The following is a 22,139-nucleotide window of genomic DNA, read 5'->3' as shown; positions in this document are numbered from 1 at the left end:
AATAACCAAACTTGGAGTCAAACCCAGGACTACAAAATCCTGCATTTAACCATTACACTACAGAAAGGACCTGAGGCTGAGTGCCCAGGGAAGCTTCCTAGAGAAACTAGAACTGGAGATAGACCATAAAGATTGCAAGGACTGGGTAAATAGAAAAGGGAAGACCTTTCTAGGAAGGGAAGAGCAGAAGCAAAAGAACAGAAGTGGGAGTATCTGTTGGTGGAATAACGAAGGAATAGGCCTGACTGGGTTAATGTATTATTATTATTATTATTATTATTATTATTATTATTATTATTATTACTATTACTATTACTATTACTATTATTAATAACACCACAGGAACAATTCTTTTAATAAGGGAGAAGCTGTTATAATCCATCTCTGCATATTGACAGAAGTTGTATCAGGACGAAATGTGATGCCTCTATCACATGCCCACACCCCACAGGGCCTTTGTACATAAGGCTCCTTCCATCTGGAAAGCACTTCCTCTCCTCTTCACCCTGTTAACTCCTGCCCATCCATCAGGTCAGTTCAGTCTTGACCTCCTAAGAGAGCCTTAGCTGAGTTTCCCTGCCTTGGCCAAACCCCTCCCTAGTGTACCTCTCCTTTGTAGGGTTTATCATACTTATTCTACTTATAAGTGGGAATAAATGCAAAGAGAGTGAATAATTGAATTAACCAAACTCAGTTCTGCCTAGGGCTGTTGCTCATACATTTTCCACAGTAATACACTACTTATAAAAGATCTGAAGCTATTTTACCTGGGAAAGAGAGTTTAGGGGAGAGGATCTGGCAGCTGTCTTCAAATGTCTAAAGAACTATCAGGCTAAAGACAGATCAGACATATTCTACATAGCTCCAAAGGGCAGAACAAAGACAAATGGGGTGAAAGTCCAGGGAGGCAGATTTCATTACAGCATAAGGAAGCAAAATGTGTAACAATGAGACCTGTCCAAATATGAAGTGGACTGATGGCTAAGGAGGTGAGTATTCAAACAAAGGCCAGAGGAGCACCTGTAGGCGTGCTGGAGCGGAAATTCCTGTTCTAGTCAGGGAAATTTTCAACCACTCAGGCCTAATATGCTTCTATATGTCTGGGAGGGACTTGAAAGCAAAACTGAGTTTGATTTGAACTGACCTCAAAGAGCTGCAGTATTGGGCCCTTTAATTAATACATCTGCACTTGTGAGTGGCCACTTCGGTGCCACTGACGAGGCCTTTGAGAGCCAGCATTCCAAGGGCGGTTAGGGCTGTGCAGCTGCCACTGTGACTAAGCAGTGGAGCACTCCAGTGGACAAGGGGCCGATTCCAGAGTCATTCCCCGTCTTGGAGCAGTCCCCCCAGCCCCACCCCAGGCCACTTACACACAAACATATTTCCACACTGGGAGCTACAGCGGTGTGCTGACAGATCACCTTCCAAACTACTTTTGGAAGCTGTCCTTTCCCCTCAGCTCCTTAAAGCTCTCTATCCATTATGCTGAGAACAGTTTTACAGCAATGCAAACATTCAGATCATGTAAGAGATGTTGAGAGAGAAGAAAACTAAAAATCACCTTTTGAATACATTATTTCTATCTTAATTTCACAAAAACAAAGTCCTTAAAAATCATATGGAGGCAAAAAACCAGGAATCCTACTTTGGAAACAAAGGTCTTGAGCTTGCAGATTTGTAACTGTTATTTTCAGTGGCCACAGGCCTTAACCGACAATGACAGTTTTTCTGTAGAGATACATAATCTGAGTGTCAAATAACCAGTTTACAAATTTTGGAATTAGACCCATCTATGAACAATCAAATTCAATATACTGTAATATTGTTAAAATTTCAGGATGATTTATCATTTGTATTTCAAACTGCAGGGTCCATTTTGCTGTATGATATTTGGTAATCCAATCATCAGAAAACTTATGAGCACCTCCTGTGTGCTGGTTATAGGGAAGTAAACAAAACGGACGTGATCTCTGATGATACAAAGTTTATAAGCTAAGTTAGACAATCATAAGCACCAAGCAAATACTTAACTACAAATTGTGACAATCGATATGAAGGCAAAGTGGTCAGTAAGAGTGACTCCTAAAACTACCATAGGCTTTTCTAAAGAAGAGATATTTCTCTGAGAAATCAGAGTAAGTGAGAATTTACCTTGTGAAGGGTTAGGGGAAAGGACATTCCTAGCAAAGGGAATGACCCAAAGCTCTGGGCTAGGAAAGAATTTGGAAATGGAAAGAAAACCAATATAAGTAAGGAGGGGGTGGGAAACCTTGAAATGACTCTAGGGAAGGGCACAAGGGCAGAAGCTGTGGAGCCGAGGTGACTGAAGGGCACTGACTCTACATGCAGTGGGAAGTCCCCAAGGAGGGGAGTGTGCAACCTACACTTTTGAAATGATTATTCAAAAGATCAGATGTGGAGACTGGATTAGGTGGAAACAAGAATCATGTCTCTTTTTTCTATAAATTTCCCATTCACAAACGTACAACCATATTAGTGTAGCATATTTAGAGTTGTTCCTTTTAAATAATTGCAAAAGTTTAACATCCCACACATTTTTTGTTTACTAGACAACTCTCTCCTAAGGAAATAGACAAATGCTCAGTCAATGGAAATAGAAATTACTTCTGTTCAGGAAGTACAAATTCTAACTCACATTGAGAAGGAAGACAAATGACTATTTCTATGCAGAGAAAGGAGTGAAAATAAATGTCTTTTTATGTAATATTGCATTTAGAACATTACCTCCATTTTATAATCTGGGGGAACTATGCACTTCGCTGAGGATGCTGGGACAGAAACACAACCAGAATCAGACATTCTCTACCTTGACTCTTTCTCTCTGTTTTTGTGGCCCGGAATTCTTTCTTTCCATGGAGCATGTAGGAGCAGACAGCCAATCCTCTTTATTATTCTCATCAAATTGAAGTGCAGACTCCTGGCAAAAGAGATGTGTGTAACTGGTTAATACAATACTTTGAAAAATAATATGCTCTTCTCTTACTGCTCTGAGAACTGGACCCTTGGCATGGTCGGTCCATGGTATCCATCAGTGGAGGGGGCTGGAAATTAGTATATCTTAAAGAAGGAATGCAAAGACAAAAGTAATAGTTTCTGGCATTTAAAATAGGGTCATGCATCATTCAAAAATCCACAAATGACAAATGCTGGAGAGGCTGTGGAGAAGGGAACCCTCCTACACTGCTGGTGGGAATGCAGTTTGGTGCAGCCACTATGGAAAACAGTATGGAGATTCCTCAAAAGACTAGGAATAGACTTACCATATGACCCAGGAATCCCGCTCCTGGGCATATATCCAGAAGGAACCCTACTTCAGGATGACACCTGCACCCCAATGTTCATAGCAGCACTATTTACAACAGCCAAGACATGGAAACAGCTTAAATGCCCATCAATGGATGACTGGATAAAGAAGATGTGGTATATTTATACAATGGAATACTACTCGGCCATAAAAATCGACAACATAATGCCATTTGCAGCAACATGGATGCTCCTGGAGAATGTCATTCTAAGTGAAGTAAGCCAGAAAGAGAAAGAAAAATACCATATGAGATCGCTCATATGTACAATCTAAAAAACAAAAACAAACAAACAAAAAAAACAAAGCATAAATACAAAACAGAAATAGACTCATAGACATAGAATACAAACTCGTGGTTGCCAAAGTGGGGGAGGGTGGGAAGGGATAGACGGGATTTTAAAATTGTAGAATAGATAAGATTATACTGTATACCACAGGGAAATATATCCAAGATCTTATGGTAGCTCACAGAGAAAAAAATGTGACAATGAATATATACATGTTCATGTATAACTGAAAAATTGTGCTCTACACTGGAATTTGACACAACATTGTAAAATGATTATAAATCAATAAAAAATGTTAAATTAAAAAATAAAAAATAAAATAGGGTCATGCAACAATCTAGGCTGTTTTTCAGGTACCTTATTCTAACCAAACTCAAAGAGCCCATTCTCATGGGCTTTTGTTTGTTTGTTTTCTTGTTTTGTTATGGGATGTTGCTATGAAAGCTGATGCTTTATGGCAGTAGGATATTATGTCAGGGGTAGTAAACAAAAAGCTTACTCCTTTTAGTCCCAGGGAATTGTAGAAAGAAGAGGGAGAGAGAGATCAAGAGAAAAGGAGAGTCAGTCCGTTAAGCATGTATTCTGATTCCTCCTTTCAGTGAATTGCATTAAATCCATGGTTCTCAAACTTTGTGCCTAACATCACCTAGAGTGCTTGTTAAAACACAGTTGCTGGGCTCCTAGAGTTTCTGATTCAGTAGGTCTGGGACTCAAGAATTTGCATTTCTCACAGGTTCCCAGGTGAAGCTGAGGCTGCTGGTCCAGGGACCACTGTATTGAGTAAATGAAAGTAAAACCAAGGGCAGAGGAGTTTGTCCTGGGTTTTCATGTAGTACCGTAGAAAGAGATCATCTCTATGACTGAGCCCTGCTGAAACCCGGTGACAGCCAAGTCTCCCCAGCTCATCCCACATCAATGGGGACACATAAACCACATTACTCTTCTGTTTACACCAGAGCACCTTCTTAAGGAGAGAAACAGGATGGGTGGGCGTCTCTCAGAGATTGATTGTTTTTCCCTAGAAAGACACAGCATTGCCTAAGGGACTGTTTAAATTCCCAAATCTAACTATTCTTAAACCATCCTGGACACATGGTCAGGTTTCCTTCTCCTTCATTTCCCTTCCGAATAACCATGCCGGGTTTCATAAAACCTCTGCGTCGCCTTTCCTTTTCCCACTGGGTGGAATGTGACCCCAGCTGGTATGGTGGTGAGCCACCTTCAGCAGCGTGAATGATAAAGGCAGCGTCTTCAAGAATGGCAAAGCCACAAGATGGAAGGAGCCTCTGTCCCAGACACTGTCAAGCCATCTTAAAGACCCTGGATTTTACTTGTTTAAGTCACTACATGTTGGGCTCATCTGATACAGCAGTCTGTCTAACCGGCATCCCAGTCAACACAAACAGGATGAGATGTATGAGTCGTGTGAGAATATAATACACAAAGTCATCGCAGTGCAGTGCTTCATCTGTACAAACACATTTTTCCTACGCTATACACATTTACCCTGATTGTCAATGACCTGCCCAAGCCTTCAGTTAGATCAGTCCTTCAGTGTTTCACTCTTATTCTCATTTCCAATTTTCCCTTTCTTTCTTCACTGTTCTTTGTCTACCATCATCACATTTATTCAGGTCTAGGGATCTATGTAATTTCTTCGCATGTTTTATTAGTATTTCTTCTAGCTGCTTTAGAGTTGTTAGAAATGGCTCAGGCATTTTTTATACCTCAATAATTTTGACTATCTGAATAAGTAAATAAATATTCAAAAGAGTATACTTGTTTTAAATTGTCATTATCAAACTTTCACTCCTTACTGAATTAACAGGTATAATTTATGGATTAACATGTATAATTTTGATTAAGGTGATAATGTGAAAATTACATTCAGTTGATTGGGGCAACATACCTAAAAATACACACATGTATTTATTATTTACTTATATATGCATATTTATTTTGATAGTATTTACATATATCCCCCTGAATTTTAAACTGGCATATATGTATATAATAGACACATACATAGCTTTTATTGAATAAAAGATCCTATAAAATACATTTTCAAAAAAATACATTCTTAAACTCCTATTCATTTAGTAGTCACATATTTTAGTCAAGTTTGTCACTTTGTAAACTCAACATACATTCATATAATGTTAAATACTTTTAAATTTGGATTTCTTCCAAAATAATATATTATTTGTTTAAAAAAAAAAGGCTACCTAGGCATTGGCACTCGGGCTGAATGAATATCAACTTTGAAATATTTTTGGTTGTTTATATAATATAATAATTTTCAGAATAAAGCAGCCAGTAAATACAGTTAATCCTTGAACAACACATATTTGAACTGCTCAGGTCCACTTATACACAGATTTTTTTCAATTAATGTAGTACTCCAAATTTCTTTCTGAACTGTCACATCAACTGACTTGGTCTGGCCAAGATAAAACAATTTTAAAAGCAAATAAACATCACCGTTTATCTCCCTCCTGGACAACTAATACAATACTATTCTGTACCTCTATCCATTCAAAGCACCAGTAGTCAGGCAGTCCTCTTGCCAAAAAGAGAGAGAGAGAGAGCGCGCGCGAGAGAGAGCGCGTGTGCGCACTTAGTAAAATAAGTACTCAACGTCATTCATACAAAATTATAAAAACATGGAAAATTTTACTTAAAACATTTTAGAGTGCTTTTAAATATAGTTTCAGGAGAAGGGAATATGTGTATACATTCTGTTAAGCTCTAGTGCTTCAGGAAAGTACAAAATGACCATTTTATCACCCTAGCCAGCTACTGATCATAGAAATGGGGTAAGAAGCCATAGGACTAGGGGAATGAAACAATGAACATTTGTGACCAGCTACAGGAACACAGCAAACCCAGATCACAGGCATTGACTAGGAGCCAGTGCTAGGAAACAGAACCAGTAGTCAGAAGTCAGAAGAGCCAGGGTAAGTTATGGCCCACACACATCCAGAGTTTAAAGCAAGTCTTAAATCACATAAAAAACAGAGGCCAAGGTAAGGCACAGAATCCAGTATCAAGATAAGAATTCAGAATCATATACACGGAGCTCCACACTGTCCACTGATCCATTGGTCATGTGAGTGGATCTAGTTGCAGCAAGAATACCTTGTGTCAGATGCAGGTAGATCAGTTCCAGCCATTCTTTCTACCATAGTGGCCTCCCAGAGACTGGGGACTAAACATGACATCCATTTTTCCCACTGTCCATCAGTTGGGCTTCAGGAGGAAAGCTAGACTAATTACACACCAAAGAAAGAACTTATTTTGCTCTTTGTGTCTGAGTTCTAGTGTGAGTTAAACTTCCACCCTGTTACATTAGCTATTGGCTGGATTTCAAGCAGAATTAAAAGGCAAAGCAAATGTGAAATTAGGCATGGGAATGTCCAGCTAATCAGAGAAGTACTAGGAGACAAAGTTAAATGAAAAGAACCCCTACCCCTTTTTTCTTTTTTACAACTTTATTAAAATATAATTCACATACTGTACAATTCACTCATTTAAAGTATATAATTTAATGGATTTTAGTATATTTACAGACTTGCACATCTATCGTCACAATCAATTTTAGAGCATTTTCATTACCCCAAAAAGAAACCCTACCCCTCTTAGCTATCACTCTGGGCAACCACTAATCTACTTTCTGTCTGTAGAGACTTGCTTATCTGGAAATGTCACATAAATAGAATCACAAATATGTGGTCCTTTATGACTGGTTCTTTCACTGAACAAATTTTCAAGGTTCACCTATGTCATAGCATGTATCAGTTCTTCCCTTCTATTAATTGCTGAATAAAATTCCACATTTAGTTTATTCATTCATCAGCTTATGGACATTTAGGGTTTTTCCTACTCTTTGGCTATTATGAGTAATACTGCAATGAACATTCATGTACAAGTACAAGCTCTTATGTAGACATATGTTTTCATTTCTCTTGGGTATACCTAGGAGTGGAATCGCTAAATCATATGGTACCTCTACATTTAACTATTTGAAGAACTGCCAGACTGTTTTTCAAAGTGACTGTACCATCTTCCATTCCCACCAACGGTGTATGAGGGTTCCAATTTCTCCACAGTCTTGCCAACAGTTCTTATTATCTGTATTTTTTATTAAGCATTCCACCCTCTATTTAAAAATCTTAAAAAGATCTTCTGGATCTTTGGGTCTAGTCATCGAACCAGCTTCTTGATTAGAGAAGGCCACTTACAAAAGGCAAAATGCTGAGCACACACATGTCCAGTTACCCAGTGGGAGAGAAAAGGCCAGAGCCAGGGTACCCAGTCCCTTTTGACTATAAATACAAAGGAGGCCTGGCATTGACACTGATTCTACGTGAACTTGTTCAATGTATTGCTAGGGCAGGACATGTAGGTGAGAGAAGATGAGCAAAGGTTAAGACCTCACTTGAAAATTTAACAGGTGGGGGAAGATGGAGCCAAAGTTAACCTTGGACTACTATCTTCTCTTCTCCACTCCTACTTAATATTTTTCCTCCAAAGAGAACATACTGAGAACCTTGGGGATCTCCTCTACCTCCAAAGTTCTATGATTTCATGCCTTTCTTCCTGTAAGTGCATTTTAAATTGATTGTGCTATGTATCTCTTTTATAAACAGACGCCTTTATCTTAAGATTCAGTTTAAATAGTTTTAATGTTTTTTAAAAAGCTTTTTTACTTTTAATGTTTTCTGAAACTTATTGTAATATTATAACTTTAGCTATAACATTCATGTTTCCTAGAAGTCACTAAAGTTCCTCCAAGTCCACCCAAGAAAAAAGGTGAATATTGGTAAAAGGGAAAAAATAAAATGTATTCCTTGGAAGTACATGATTGCTTATTTAGCTAGTTAGAGAACTGTGTTGTTTCATCCTTGAGAATTGTACCATGGAATAGATTAATTTCATTGATTTGCAATATAACAGCCACATCTGAAAATACAGGGGAAAAAAAAATTCGAAGGATGGAGGATTCAAAATAAGGAAGACCAATTCCTGACAAAATATCAACCGACCAAATTAGAAGATGTTACAGGGTGTTACACATGCTCTTCCTTATTTAGCATGGGAGGAAGTTGCAATTGTCATTTGGCTAATAAGGCATTTCCGGGGCCCTAAAGTTACTGATTCTTCAACTCAACAGATATTTGCTGTGCATCTGCTGTGAGCCTGAAACTTTGCTAGCTTTGCGGCTGCCAAAATAAATACAGAGTCTCTGCTGGCAAGAAGCAGGAGAAGGCTTGGCCTCTGCCAGGCAGATGCAGACATATTATCCAGCTGCAATACCCTGGGACCATTCTGCAGCTATGATAGGAAAGAAGCAGAGTAGAAGTAATGAAGAGGCATGGTTTACAGTAACCTAAGCTGAAGTGAGAGGAGGAACAAAAGAAGGATGGCACCAGGGAATATGACCAGTGAACTCAGCCTATAAAGAGAGAGAAGGATTTCACCAAGCAGAGAGGCAAAAGACATTTGTGAAAACACTCTACTGGGAGGGCAAATGTTTTGGAGAATTATAAGGCTGAACCATAAAAAACTGTCAATAGTCAACCATTTTTTTGGGCCTACAAAAATAGCACAATTGTACAGTTCCAGCTAAAAAAAAAATAATTCCCATGGGTGTGTAGAGTGAATGTTCAGGACTCGTAGAATGAGTTCGAAAAGTAGCTGCGGTCAGAGACAGAAGAGCCTTGAACTGCCTTCTAAGTTTCAACTTTATTCCATAGGAGCAGCTGATTCACAAAAGAACTTTCAGCAAATGGCCAATAAATGTATTTTTTAATTGTTTAAAGAATTCTGGATTTAAAAGAAAACTATATATCATTTTCAGTACCATCAAAAATTTTTTTAAAGATAATATTCAATGTTAATAAAAACTCAGGGAAACAGGATGCTCTCATACGCTGCTATGTGTGTAAAATGGAATAATATTTCTGGAAGGCAATCAGAATACTCTTTGACCAAGCATTTCTCTTCTAGAACTTTATCCTGGTGAAACAGCTATGGATATTAGCAAAACAAAACAACAACGATAAAAAAGTTTAGCCACCAGGATATACTTAATGTCCAACAATAGCAAGTTGGTTAAATATATCATGAATCAATCTTACAAATGAACACTAGGCAGTTCTCTTAAATATTTAGATGAATATTTAATAACATGGAAATGATCACAAAAAGTTTTTTATATGAAAAAATTAGATTATAAAACAGTAGATGTATCAGAGCGCTTAAGAACTACGTCAAACTGACTGCGTTTGTTTCAGAGCCACAATTTATAGTTGTTTGATCTTGAACAAGTAACCTAACCTCTTTATAACTCCGTTTCATCATCTGTAAACTGGGGATGATACTAGTATATACATCACAGAATTGTTGTAAAAAGTAAATGAATTAATATACATACAGCACTTTGAAATTTTCCTGGCACATAGTAAGCACTATCTAAAGCTAGTTATTATTAATATCTATCTAAAAGATATTGCTATTATCATTAGCATTTGTTGCCAGTAAATTAAGTCAACTTTTAAGCTAATTTAAGAAGTAAAGGTGAGAAGGCAAACCACAGGGCAAGAACCACACCCAAAGCACTCCGCAGGGCTGGTCCTGTGAAGTCACCACTACAGCTGCCAAGCACTGACCCCACGGTTGGCACTACCAAGTCCTCGGATGCTGGACACTGCATGCTGCCCCAGAACAGCTGTCTCTGCTGCCACTGGAAACCGGATGCAGCTGCCATCACCTCTGTGCCCTGGCCAGAATGGATTCTGCGTCATCCCTGCTGCTTTGAGTCACCAGCTCCTGAATCAGAGCCTAGAGAGGATGCATCTGCTTGGCTGCATGAAGTCCCCAGTTCCCAGATGTAAGGGAGATTGAGAAAAGGAGCAGCAAGCATTTATATCATATAGAAAAGGCAGTTTTTACTGTGTAAGTCAGGGGATTCAGTACACTTGGCAAATTTACACACTGGGCAACAAAAGAAAGATATAAATGACCCCTTCATGGTTTGAAAAATACAGATCTAACCTGAACATATATAGAACATATATAGAACATGTATAGAAAAAAAGGACTAAAAGGATATATATATCAAAGTATTAATGATTAATTTTGAACTGACCAGTGTGGCTGATTTGAATTTTTTATCTTCTGTCTCTGTAAATTTCCACATCTTCTATGACATAAAAAAGACCTTTTCTCTTTTCATGCAAGACTAGGCAATATTAGATCTCTATTTTTGAAAAACAATTGAGTCTTTCTTAGATTTGGCCATGGACTGGGGAATGGGCAATTAAGTTCCGATGGTCACTGTTAACCTAGAGCAGGCCCATGCTTTTAAGAGTGTGGTCAACAGACCAGCACCATCAGCTTGATTCAGAAGCATATTAGAGATGCAGAATCTCAGATTCCATCTCTGATCTACTGAAAGCAAAGAAGAGGATGATTCAAGAGGTATCTAGAAGTATAAGCAGCAAGGCTTGACAACTGACAATGTGAGAAGAAAAAAAAAAGTCATGAATGATTACAAACCTTGGAAACATTTCCAAACTTGTAAGAAGGCAGAGTCATTAACAGAAATGGGTTACTGGAGCAGGAATCAGTTTTAAAGGAAAAAGATACATGTGGTTTTAGATGAATGGAGAACTTGAAAGATGGCCAGATGAATATGCCCAGCCTGGAACATGCAGAACTGGGAGCCAATAAGAAAATGCCAAGATTGGGCTTACATATTTGAGAGTAATCTAAGAAAAGGAGATAATAGAGGCCAGACAAGTAGATAAGAGCATGCAAAGCAAGAGAAGAAATCCAAGCAAGATCCTTTGTTAACACCTGTATCTCAGAAACAGGAGAGGAAGAGAAATCAGAAAGTGAGTGGCCAAAACTAAGATCATCAGGTGATCACAGTGTCAAAGAAAACAAAAGACAGATGTTTCATTATTCAATTCTTCACTCTTTTCATGACAAACTAGGAGTCACTTACACAATTATATTTACACTAAACTTAACAATGATGGATTAAAGGAGATCTTAATTCTTGAAACATAGAATGCCCAAAATATTTGGAGGTGGGTGGAAGAGGAGAACACTGATGCCTTGGATGTCATAGCATTAGGTCTCACCATAAGAAGATACGCAAAAGGTTTCGTGGCTTTTTTTTTTTAAGTATTGAGGAAATTTCTGTAATTTTTACAGAGTTGCAAATCCAATAAGACCATGATTTATCTTTGTTTTATTCAACCATTCATTCAGCGAACTTTGAGCACTTAGTATGAGCTGGGCACTCTTCTGGGCCTTGAGGATACAGCAGTTAACGAAACACGCAAACCCCTTCGCCCTCTAGATTCTAGAGGGGAAGACAGATAATAAACAAAAGAAGTAAGTAAATGTATTGCATGTTGAATGATGATAAGCATTATAGAAGAAAGGCATATAGAGGCAGGGTGAGAGTTACAATTTTAAAAGAGGTGACAGAGAAGACGCCACTGAGAAGATGAACAGACCTGACAGAGATGAGGAAGTCACTCCTGCAGATACTGAGCGAACGCACTTCCAGGGCAAGGCTGAAGCAGACTTGGGGTGAAGAGGCCAGTGTGGCTGAACTGAAGGATGCGGGGGTAGCCAGGAAAAGAGGACTGAGGATCAAAGGCCCTTGAGGGTTTTTAAGCATAGAAGTGACATTATCTGACTTGGATTTTAGCAGAATCATTCTGGCTACTATTTTAATAACAGATTGAAGTAGGAAAACCAGATAGGTGGCTATTGTGAGTACCAAGGCAAGAATAATTCTGACTCACACCAGGTACCTTTCACAGTTTTCTTTCTTTTCAGATTCCTACCTTTTTTGGTTTTCTTCTAATATATCATACTAGAGTGGGATCCAGGAGGGAAGAGCAATTGTGTGCATAGCAGAGAAAGGAGTGTAGAGCTCTCAACTCTTCTAGGTATGTAATTCTATAGATTTTCACATTTATCTTCAGTCACACAGAACAAAAAATGTATATGTAACTTAATTTAAACATTTAAATTTAACTTAAACATTTAATATATTTTAATAATTAAACCTTCTAAATTATTACAGCTTCAGGGAAATGTTAAAAAAAAAAAAACACCTAAAAATCATTGTCATCACCCTGCCAATAAATTTATATTTAGGCCAAGGTAACAATAAAAGAAACTGATAATTCATTTTAAAGACAAGAGCAATATTTTTGAAATGTAGAGTCACTAAATAATGACTACTTCTGAAAGGTGTCATTTTAAACCTTCCACTCTTTAATGCTATAATTAAAAGCAAAATGAAAGTGAGATCCAGAGAGGACACATAGGGGCTAGGTCACATCAGGACATGTAATTTGTTTCTTCTATGGATCTGAGACCAAAAGCTCCATTTGTCTGCTGAAGATTAAAAGGATAAGCTGATTATTTCTTATTTTAAAATACAAAGGCAACTAAGTCAAGTTCAACATTGGTTCAGAGAGAAGAGCTGTCAACACTATTAGTCTTACTCTAGATCTGTAGAGTGGTTATTGTTTACAAAGCACTTTCACTACCATTATCTCATATGAGCCTCACAATAACCCATTAGTTCATTGTTCTTACTTTACAGATGGAGAAGCCCAGGCTCAGAGAGGTTAAGGGACTTACCCAAGGGCACCCAACCAATTAGCAAGTGTCAGAGCTGGGAACGGAATCCAGTTCCTGGTCCACTGCTCTGTATACTATACCAACCTGTGTTTCTTTCCAGATATAGAATTGGGGGAAAACATATTTTTCCCGTGCAGGAATGATCAGGTCAGCAACACCAAAGGTGGAAAGCAGCACCTATGGAGAAGTACCGGCTTGGGAATGATCACTTTACGGTGAATTCTGTCACTCCCCATTTGATGTTAGAGAAATTAAGGAGCAGAGGAATGTTAAGTCAAACACTGGCTCTTTACTTATTCAGGGGCTGGTTTACCCTTTAGGCCACCTTGGTCTTATCCCCCTTCATGACTTGCTTGCTCTCCTGGTCTGCTCTTTAGCACCTCCACCAGAGGGCAGACAGCACAGGAGGAAGAGCATTGGTAACCTGTTTGGTCAAAAAGCTGGAAGAAGAAAACTTACATCACTATCTTAATTTAGGCTTTTGGAGTCTTTCTAGATTTCAGTTGTTAATGAAAACTTTGCTACCATTCTCCTATGTAGACGTAGAATAAACAATGCAGCAAAATGATCAGAACTGGAGACTAGAGTTTCATTACAGCTCTCTATATTTCCAGTCTGGTTTTTCTAAATGATCAATATAAAATGTTAAATCTTTAAAAGTATAACACTTTAAAACATGAGGGGAAATAGATGGGCAATGAACAAGAATAGAAAATTTGTAAGAGAGGAAATTCAACTGACAGTGAACATGGAAAAATGTTCCATTTCACGGGCAATTAAAGAAATACACATTTAAAACAAAATCTGCCAAATTAATGAATCTGTCAAATTAATGAATATTAAAAGTGAGAATTATTGGTAAGGGTATGGTGAGACAGGCATTTTCATATATGATTAGTGGAAATGTAAATTGGTATCATCTTTATGGAGAGAAATCTAACCATGTAGAGAGAATAACCTGACAGAAGAAAATCAGAGTAATTTCCTATTACGCAACTTGAAACCAAAATCTTTTTTTTTCCCCTACCCAAGTGAACCCTTACATGGAGAATACAGACTCCTGATATACTATGAAAGAAAAGCAAGCTTTATGCCACCTCCAGCCCTCTGCAGACTCAATGGGATGGAAAGATGCGGGTCCCTATCCCAAGAGGGAGTAAGATTTACAACTCTCACCACTCCAGGAACAGACATGATACCTGTAGGTCTCCCAAGATCACAGGGTCTGCCTCAGACCCACAGGAAAGGAAAGCAGTTTTTTCTCTAAGTTCCAGGAGGTGTAACACATCACAGTCACCTGCATCCTGTTGTGCCAGGCTATCCTGGAGAGAGAGAGCCAGAGGACTCTGATTTTTACGGGATTATCCAGATACAGTTGAGGGTCTTGTCAACAATGGCCAGACATGCACAGAGTGGACCACCCATGCATCCTCGAATTACTTTACTACACAAGACAGTTATGGTCTTAAAGGTCAAATACAACATTTGCCCCTAAATGCAAACTATCGCACTGTAACAGAGTTGCTTGATCTTGCTTATAACTTAGCACCTACTGAATTCAGCTAATTTAAGAGTCTGATGGTAAAAAGGAAAAAGATTTTCGTTATAATAGAAATCTACTTAGAAGGCCTAGGCTCCACAAAAAGATTTTCCTGAGTTCTTCTAAGTATACACTCATCACAATTTATAATAGGAAGAAACCGAAAGCAACCTAAATGTGCAATCAAGAGTGTGGTAGGGGCCGATTAACTAACAGAAATGGAAAATGCTTATTCTAGAAAAGAAGTTAAGATGCAGAATACAGAGGTTCCAGTTCCAGGTAAGCTGACTCCATCCTGTCTTTCCCACTGAATGGAGATGTAAAATGGGTAGAACGCATAACTGCTCTAAAATGAAATAGCAATAGTCAGACTGGAAGAGAAGATAAAAATGCGAAATCCTGCTGAACCAGCAGGGAGTTTCCTATTTTCTTTTCCCTCCAGTACCTCCTAGCCTGGACTCAGGACAGCCCGAAAACTGGAAGTGGGAACTGGGACTGGACAGAGAAGGCTCCAGAAGGCAGCTCGAGTTCTCTTCCAACAAACGAGAAAAGGGATCCCCAAGGCTCAGAGAAAACAGAAGAAATCACCTAGCTTTTTAATCCTCCCCCCCCCACCCCATTTCTTATTTTTTTCTGGCTTCAGTCTCCAGGCAATCTAGGAATATCAGTGGTGCAGCTGCTACCCTGGCATAAGCAAGGGCCACAGTGCCTAAAACTCTGAAGGAGAGGATATTTATTGAGAAGAGAAACCAGTCTGGGGTTTGGGGGAAGGGAATCACAGTATCAGAATTGGACTAGCAGACACAATATTGGCAAACTGCCTGTAAGAAGATACCGTGTGGATCTGTCACAGATAGCTGGAAATGTAAATCTAAAACTAGAAAAGACGTCTGGGCTAGAATTATTTGTTTGTGAATCATCTGCATATAGAAGTTATTTAAAGCTAAGTACTCTAGACATTTTCTCCTATTACTGAGTAACAGCTAATTACTGAGATTTTCTTGAAGCATTCTTTAGTATCTGCTCCACTGACAAAGTGAAAGATAAGACCATTTATTACAGCACTAAAGATGGAGTCATTCTTACCACTGGAGGAAGTAAATAAGATTTTAATTTGGTCTCGAGATTTGGGGCCTGGCTCCTAAACCAGCAGTGTTTAGACTCTCCTTGCAATCTCCCTAAAATAACTTTGAAAAACTTTATATCCCCTCACACATTTTAAAACTGGAGTCTAAATTTTTTCATCAAATTTAAATAATGGCAAAAGATGTGATTTGGAGTGTCTTACAATTATTGACATGTTTAAAATTAAACCATTACATCACTCTTAAATACTATCAAAGAAATGTAAATACCACAGAGATTCCATTCCCACCATCATGTTTCAAAAAATATATATGAACAAACTCTTTTCTAATTGCCAGAAACTTCACATTTCTTTTTCTCTCTGAACTCATATTTTCATTCCATTTTCCCCACAAAATTTTATCCTAGTAAGCCATGTTTTGATGCTTGAAAATCTTTAATTGATCACTCTATCATATTTCTTTGCAATAAAACTATACACACAAATTGAAATATTCTCTGGTTCTACAATGCTGTGTTATTTTTTGTTCTGTACTTAGTTACCATTACAGTTATTAAATAGATAAAAATTGATCAAACAAAGTAAGTGACATTTAAATAAATGTTAAATATGGAAAGTTAAAATTTTACTTTAAATATATCTTTTAATGAAGGAATAGTTTTTTTTCTTTTATGTGTGTAAATTCAAGATTCTGTTGTTTATTTACTATTTCAATAATGATATTACAAGCATGTGTTACTTCATTAGCTTTTCTAAAATTAAAATTATGCATCCATATAGTTTAAAGAATCAAATCATCCTAAAAGACATTTAACAGAAGTATCATAGGGCTTACCCCCATTTCCCATTTCCAACAGGCAACCATTTCTATTTTGACCTCCATATCTCTAAATAACATACTTATATTGCTACTTCTTGATTTTAAAGACACTTTTGTCATTATTTATTGATGTTCCCATAAAGCAGATGAGGGTTCACTTTTTTTAATTGAAATATAGTTGATGTGCAACATTATGTTAATTTCAGGTGGACTACATAGTGATTTGACATTTGCATACATTATCACCATAAGTCTAGTAATCATCGTCTCCATACACAGTTACTACAATATTATTTTTTAGCTTTTTTTGAGTTATAGTCATTGTACAGTGTTGTGTCAAATTCCAGTGTAGAACACAATTTTTCAGTTATACATGAACATACAATATATTCATTGTCACATTTTCTTTTTTGCTGTGAGCTACCACAAGATCTTGTATACATTTCCCTGTGCTACACAGTATAATCTTGTTGCTCTATTGTGCATATGCCTGTCAGTATCTACAAATTTTGAGAAAGTCCTGGGTTCAAACCCCGGTACCTCCTCTAAAAATAAATAAACCTAATTACCTCCCCCCACCATTAAAAAAAATGATTAAATAATACAATAATAGTTACTACAATATTATTGACTACATATCTTCTACTGCATATTACAGCCCTGTGGCTTATTGATTTTATAACTGGAGGTTTGTACCTCTTCATCTCCTTCACCTATTTTGCCCCTCTACCCACATATCCTAAATTAAGGGCCTTTTTCAGTTAGTTTATGTATCTATGGGTTAATACTGCCAGAATTTAGACATACCTTTTTTTTTTAATGTAAGCTCTGAAAAATAAAACGTATTCACATATACGAGGAGATGGGACTGAAAGGCATTTCATTACAGCAACAGCCTGCAATTATTTGAACCTCTTAGAATTATACAACTTAAAGCACATGGTAATGGATAATTAAAAATTATTTTTTAATGAGTCACCAACTAACCACTCAGTTAATGCCTCCTTTAATTTTGTGGAAAGTAAAGAAGTGAAAACCTCCTGAGTTTCAAAAGGATTATTATAATTATTCTTCTCTCTCACTGTCCACACCAACAATTTGAATTGTCTGGCACTTCAGAGGTTCTTCCACCCCAGGGCAATGTGCTGTAACATCTCACAGGGAGGGAGGCCTTTCTTTTCCGATATGGGAGGTTCGGGGGAGGGGATTATGCATGGGGAGGTGAGAAAGGAGAAAGTGCAGTGAAAGGGTGTCCTCAAGAAGATCAGTTTGAGGGTTGTAGAAAAAAAAAGTCTGATCTCTGGGGATAGGGAAAATTCTTCAGGGAGGGTGAGGGGGGATGGGGGATGGAGGGGTGGAGCAGGGGGAGGAGGAGGGAGAGGTAGGTGTCCATGGGTGGGGTAGATAAGTGACTACTCCTACCCTCCACCCACCAAAGGTAGAACCTTGAGATAAGGCCTCTCCTTCTGGAATCCGCACCCTGCGATTACATTTCATTTATTCAACAAATATTTTTTAGGCACTTTCCACATCAGACTCTGTGCCAGGCCCCAGGGATACATAGACCTTTACGCTCCTTGTCTTCAAGGGGATTACACCAGCTGCTCAGGACTCAGGTTCTTCACTGAGGTGCTCTGGCAGGCTGCCCTCCCTGCTTCCCACCAAATACTTCTCTACAACCTGGGATTTCTCCCCGCTCTTCCCTCCCCTTCCTTCCCTATTCCACCACCACCAAAACCTATGTTCATCTCATTTCCTCCAGACATTATTCAATGCTTTCTAATACAGACAGGGCCGTGCCATAGTGGATGCTGCAAATAGATGGGTCCCAGGCATGCCCAACATAGGTGTAGCTCTTCAGCCCCTCAATAATTCAGGGGGAAGGGCTAAGACCAAGCGTTAGGAGGCCACAGTTCAGATACCCCTAGGCAAAAAGAAGCTGCTTTCAGTGTGCTATACAAAAATGATCATATTTTCATGTGTGCCCTGGTGTCAGATATGTTGGGAAGCACTGTAAACTAATTTATCAAAGTTTGAACAAAGTTTGAATCAACTGAGCAGAAGTCCAAATGTGCTGCCTGGAAACTACACCTGTCCTGCCAGCATCTTTGGTTTGGCTGATGCAGTGTTGACAATTTAAAAATAATTTACTTTCAACATTAAAAACCTTCATTGTTTAATATGATATTACATACATTGATCCTTATATAATATTTTAATTTATGTAGAATTCATTACATGCACTAACCTTGCACAACATTTTTAACTTATTTGAAATTGGTTTGACTTCCTCAGAGGGCATACTACATGTTTTGGAGCTTAGATAACAATATCTACCGCTTGGTTCTGGTAGAAAGCTGTATGCTGTCACTTTCACTTTCAGTATCTTCGATGTCTGCAGTAGCCAGTTTGAGATCATGGTTAACTGAGCATGGCCCGTAGTTATACCATGTCCATGTGTGTATTACAAACATATTTGAGATATATCTGGTTAGATCATGAGAGTAAGGGCCAAACACTCCTTTCCTCCTCCCCTCTGACACCCAGGACTACATCAGCTCCTAGACTTCAAGAAAGAGAGAGAAGTCCAAATTAACTTAGATTAAGTTTCCGTCACCTCTCATTCTAGTCTTCTTATAAGGGCTTGCGTAGAAACTAAGTTCACAGAATGACAAGCACATAGAAAAATAACGTAATATTTCCTGATACCCAAATTTACGAAGATTCACCCTTGTGATGTTGTTGTTTCTCCCTATGAAAGCATACTGTTTTGGGAGTTGTATTTTTCATGGAATTACATTGTGAACACATAAGTAAAATTTCAAATAACTTTACAGAATGGTTGAAGAAGTGTAAATAGTAGTCACCTCTTCTGCTTTAACTGGGATTGATAAGGTTTCATAGAATTAAGATTCCAGTGATAACTGCAATTTGAGGGAAGGGAAATTATGAATTTATAAAATTATGGAGGGGAAAAAAGCTTTCTTTTCTTTACAAGTAAAGTAAAAGTATCAGTAAAGGTGGTTGTTTTAATGTGGTTCTTTTTAGTCAAGCAAAAAAAAAATGTTTACTTTGAGTTTTTTATACAATTTTGAGCCTTTCTACTGTAGGTCGTTGCAGCTTCATAATTAGTCCCAATTTAAAGCTACTCCATGCTGAACTTTTCCTTCCTGGATTATTTATACATTGGTTATCTTAACATACGTTTACAGAATTCCTACTCTGTGCCAGGCATTATTATAAGTGCTGAGAGAAAAGGATGAACAAGATAGAGTCCTTTCCCTCTAAGTCTCAGGGTGGAGAAAGTGGACAAACTGCACCGCAGCACAGTGATGATGCATTCAGAGTAGAATGAAGCATGCAGAGGGGTATGCATGGGAACATCCTGCCGTTAACACCAGACCAGTAGAGTGGTTAGAGGTGAAGAAAGGAGATGGTGGCTGAGTCTTAAAGGATGAGTAAGAGTTTCCCAGATGAAAAAGTGAGGAAAGCCACTCCAAGCAAGTGATGTAGTATGTGCAGAGAAGTATGGTGAGAAAGCAAAGTGAATTTAGGAAGCTAAAATTTGGTTCTGCATGACCAAGAAATGAAGTTGCAGAGTGGAAGAGAGTGCTGGAAGATAAGGGCAGATGTCCGATTATAAAGAATCTTTTATGTTACGCTGAAGGTTTGAATTTTATTCTCAAGGCAATGGGAATTCATTGAAGGCATTTTAACAGAAGAAGGCCAAGATCAAATTTGGGTTTTAGAAGGTTAGTTTGTTGGCAGAGTGGAGACTCAATGCTGGAAACAGGGAGAACAGTTGGGAGCTGCTGCCGTCATCCAGGTAAGACAAGATAATGGCAGGAGCCTAGGTAATGACAGTGAAGACAGCGAAAAGAGGATGAAGATATTTAGGACACAGAGTCAGTAAGACATGATAACTTCCTGGATGTAGAAATAAAGGATTTTCTGGTCATGGTCATGATAAACACTTGTAAAGTGTTTCATCTCCTTTATTGGTGTAAAGTTCAGATTAAAACAAATACTACTCATTCTTACTTTTGAGTCCAAAAATTTTACATTGAAATTTTTTGCTCTCTTGAATGAAAAAGATTTTAATGATCTAGTCTCAACGATTCGGTACATATTTTTCCGAATCATAAAACCACCATTTGCTGAGAAGGTGACAAAAAAATGGGGATGTGGTTCTTTAGAATTGCAGCAATTTCACATCTCTCTCACCACAATCAACTACACCTGTTCATACACCCACCTCCTGTCATTATTAATAGTCCTTTTCTTTTTCAATTTTCCATTCAAACCTAGTTTTAAAAAAACAGTCTGACCACCAAACTGGGTGAGTCACTTTTAAAGTCATTCTAATGGTGAGTGGAGTTTCGGTTCTCAAATCTGCTTTAAATAATGAGTTATCCTAAATGCTCAAACCTTCTTACATGTATCAGAAAAAGGCAAGGGAATTGTAATATGTTATGAATTTAAATTTAGGACTCAAATGATGTGTTATGATAGGTGTGGTTTGAAGGAAAGTCTGCTCACTAATGTCACATTTCCTACATTTGAATCAAATGGGAAAGGCACTGCTCAACAGACTTTATAGACACAAGTTGTAAAACATAATACTGCATTCGTTAGAAACCAATAGATAGAGATATGTTATAAATCATAACATTGCATTAGTTAGTAACTTTGCAAGTTTATTGAATAAGCTCATTATCATCTGAAACATAGTAGCATGCTTTTAACTTGAACTGTTTTTTTCTCCATATGCTCTTAAATTTAATATTAAATTGCTGTTGCTATAACAGAATATTGAGAACTTTATGACGAGTGGCAAGTACTGGCAGAACTCAGGAATTATGGGAAATAGAGTTTGGGAAATTCCTGACTCCATTAACAATTCCATAATGTCCAGGGCAGAAATTTGGGTCTTGGTTTACACAACAGATGAGTTCTTGTAACTTGAATTTACAGAAGAAACCATGGAAATTATCTTGCTTAACCCTCTACTATTAAGAAACTGAGGGCCGAAGAATTGTTTGATTAACTAACAAGACAAAACTAGTTGGTAACAGTTCTAGAATCTAGACCACAGCGCTTCCCAAGCATCCCTTCCTGTCTTTTCCACCAACTTTATCACCAACTTACTTGAACCAGAGAATTTTTCAACTAGAGAAGGAATTCTTTTTCATAAAGTTAATAACAAGCCTCCAAATTACACTATATTTTCTATAAATCTTGATTTTCATATCTCTATTCAGTATGCTCAAAGGAAAGTATATTCAAATAATTACACCTGTTAAATTTAAACTAGAAGGGGTTGGAGGTTGTGTGGAGACATAGCTGAATTAATCAAAAGAGTGAAATTTTTAAAATTTAGCAGAACTGTTTCTTTGGAGTAAACA

The 22,139-nt window shown here is 37.8% G+C and overlaps 2 long non-coding RNA genes across 2 annotated transcripts in view; one reads left to right on the top strand and one right to left on the bottom strand.

Annotated features, from left to right (window-relative positions):
• Positions 1-2,766: 2,766 nt before the first annotated feature.
• Positions 2,767-22,139, bottom strand: part of LOC140697447 (uncharacterized) — a 74,417-nt gene continuing 55,044 nt past the window's right edge. Inside the window, exon 4 of the long non-coding RNA XR_012074557.1 lies at positions 2,767-2,938. This is a non-coding gene — a long non-coding RNA (uncharacterized lncRNA). The remainder of the gene's footprint in view (positions 2,939-22,139) is intronic.
• On the top strand, positions 6,564-14,803 carry LOC140697448 (uncharacterized). The gene is made up of 3 exons (XR_012074558.1): positions 6,564-6,638; positions 12,472-12,584; positions 14,320-14,803. It is a non-coding gene; the product is annotated as an uncharacterized lncRNA (long non-coding RNA).

The sequence above is a fragment of the Vicugna pacos genome, chromosome 7, assembly GCF_048564905.1.
Source record: "Vicugna pacos chromosome 7, VicPac4, whole genome shotgun sequence".
NCBI lineage: Eukaryota > Metazoa > Chordata > Mammalia > Artiodactyla > Camelidae > Vicugna > Vicugna pacos.
This window is presented reverse-complemented; position numbering and strand designations above follow the sequence as displayed.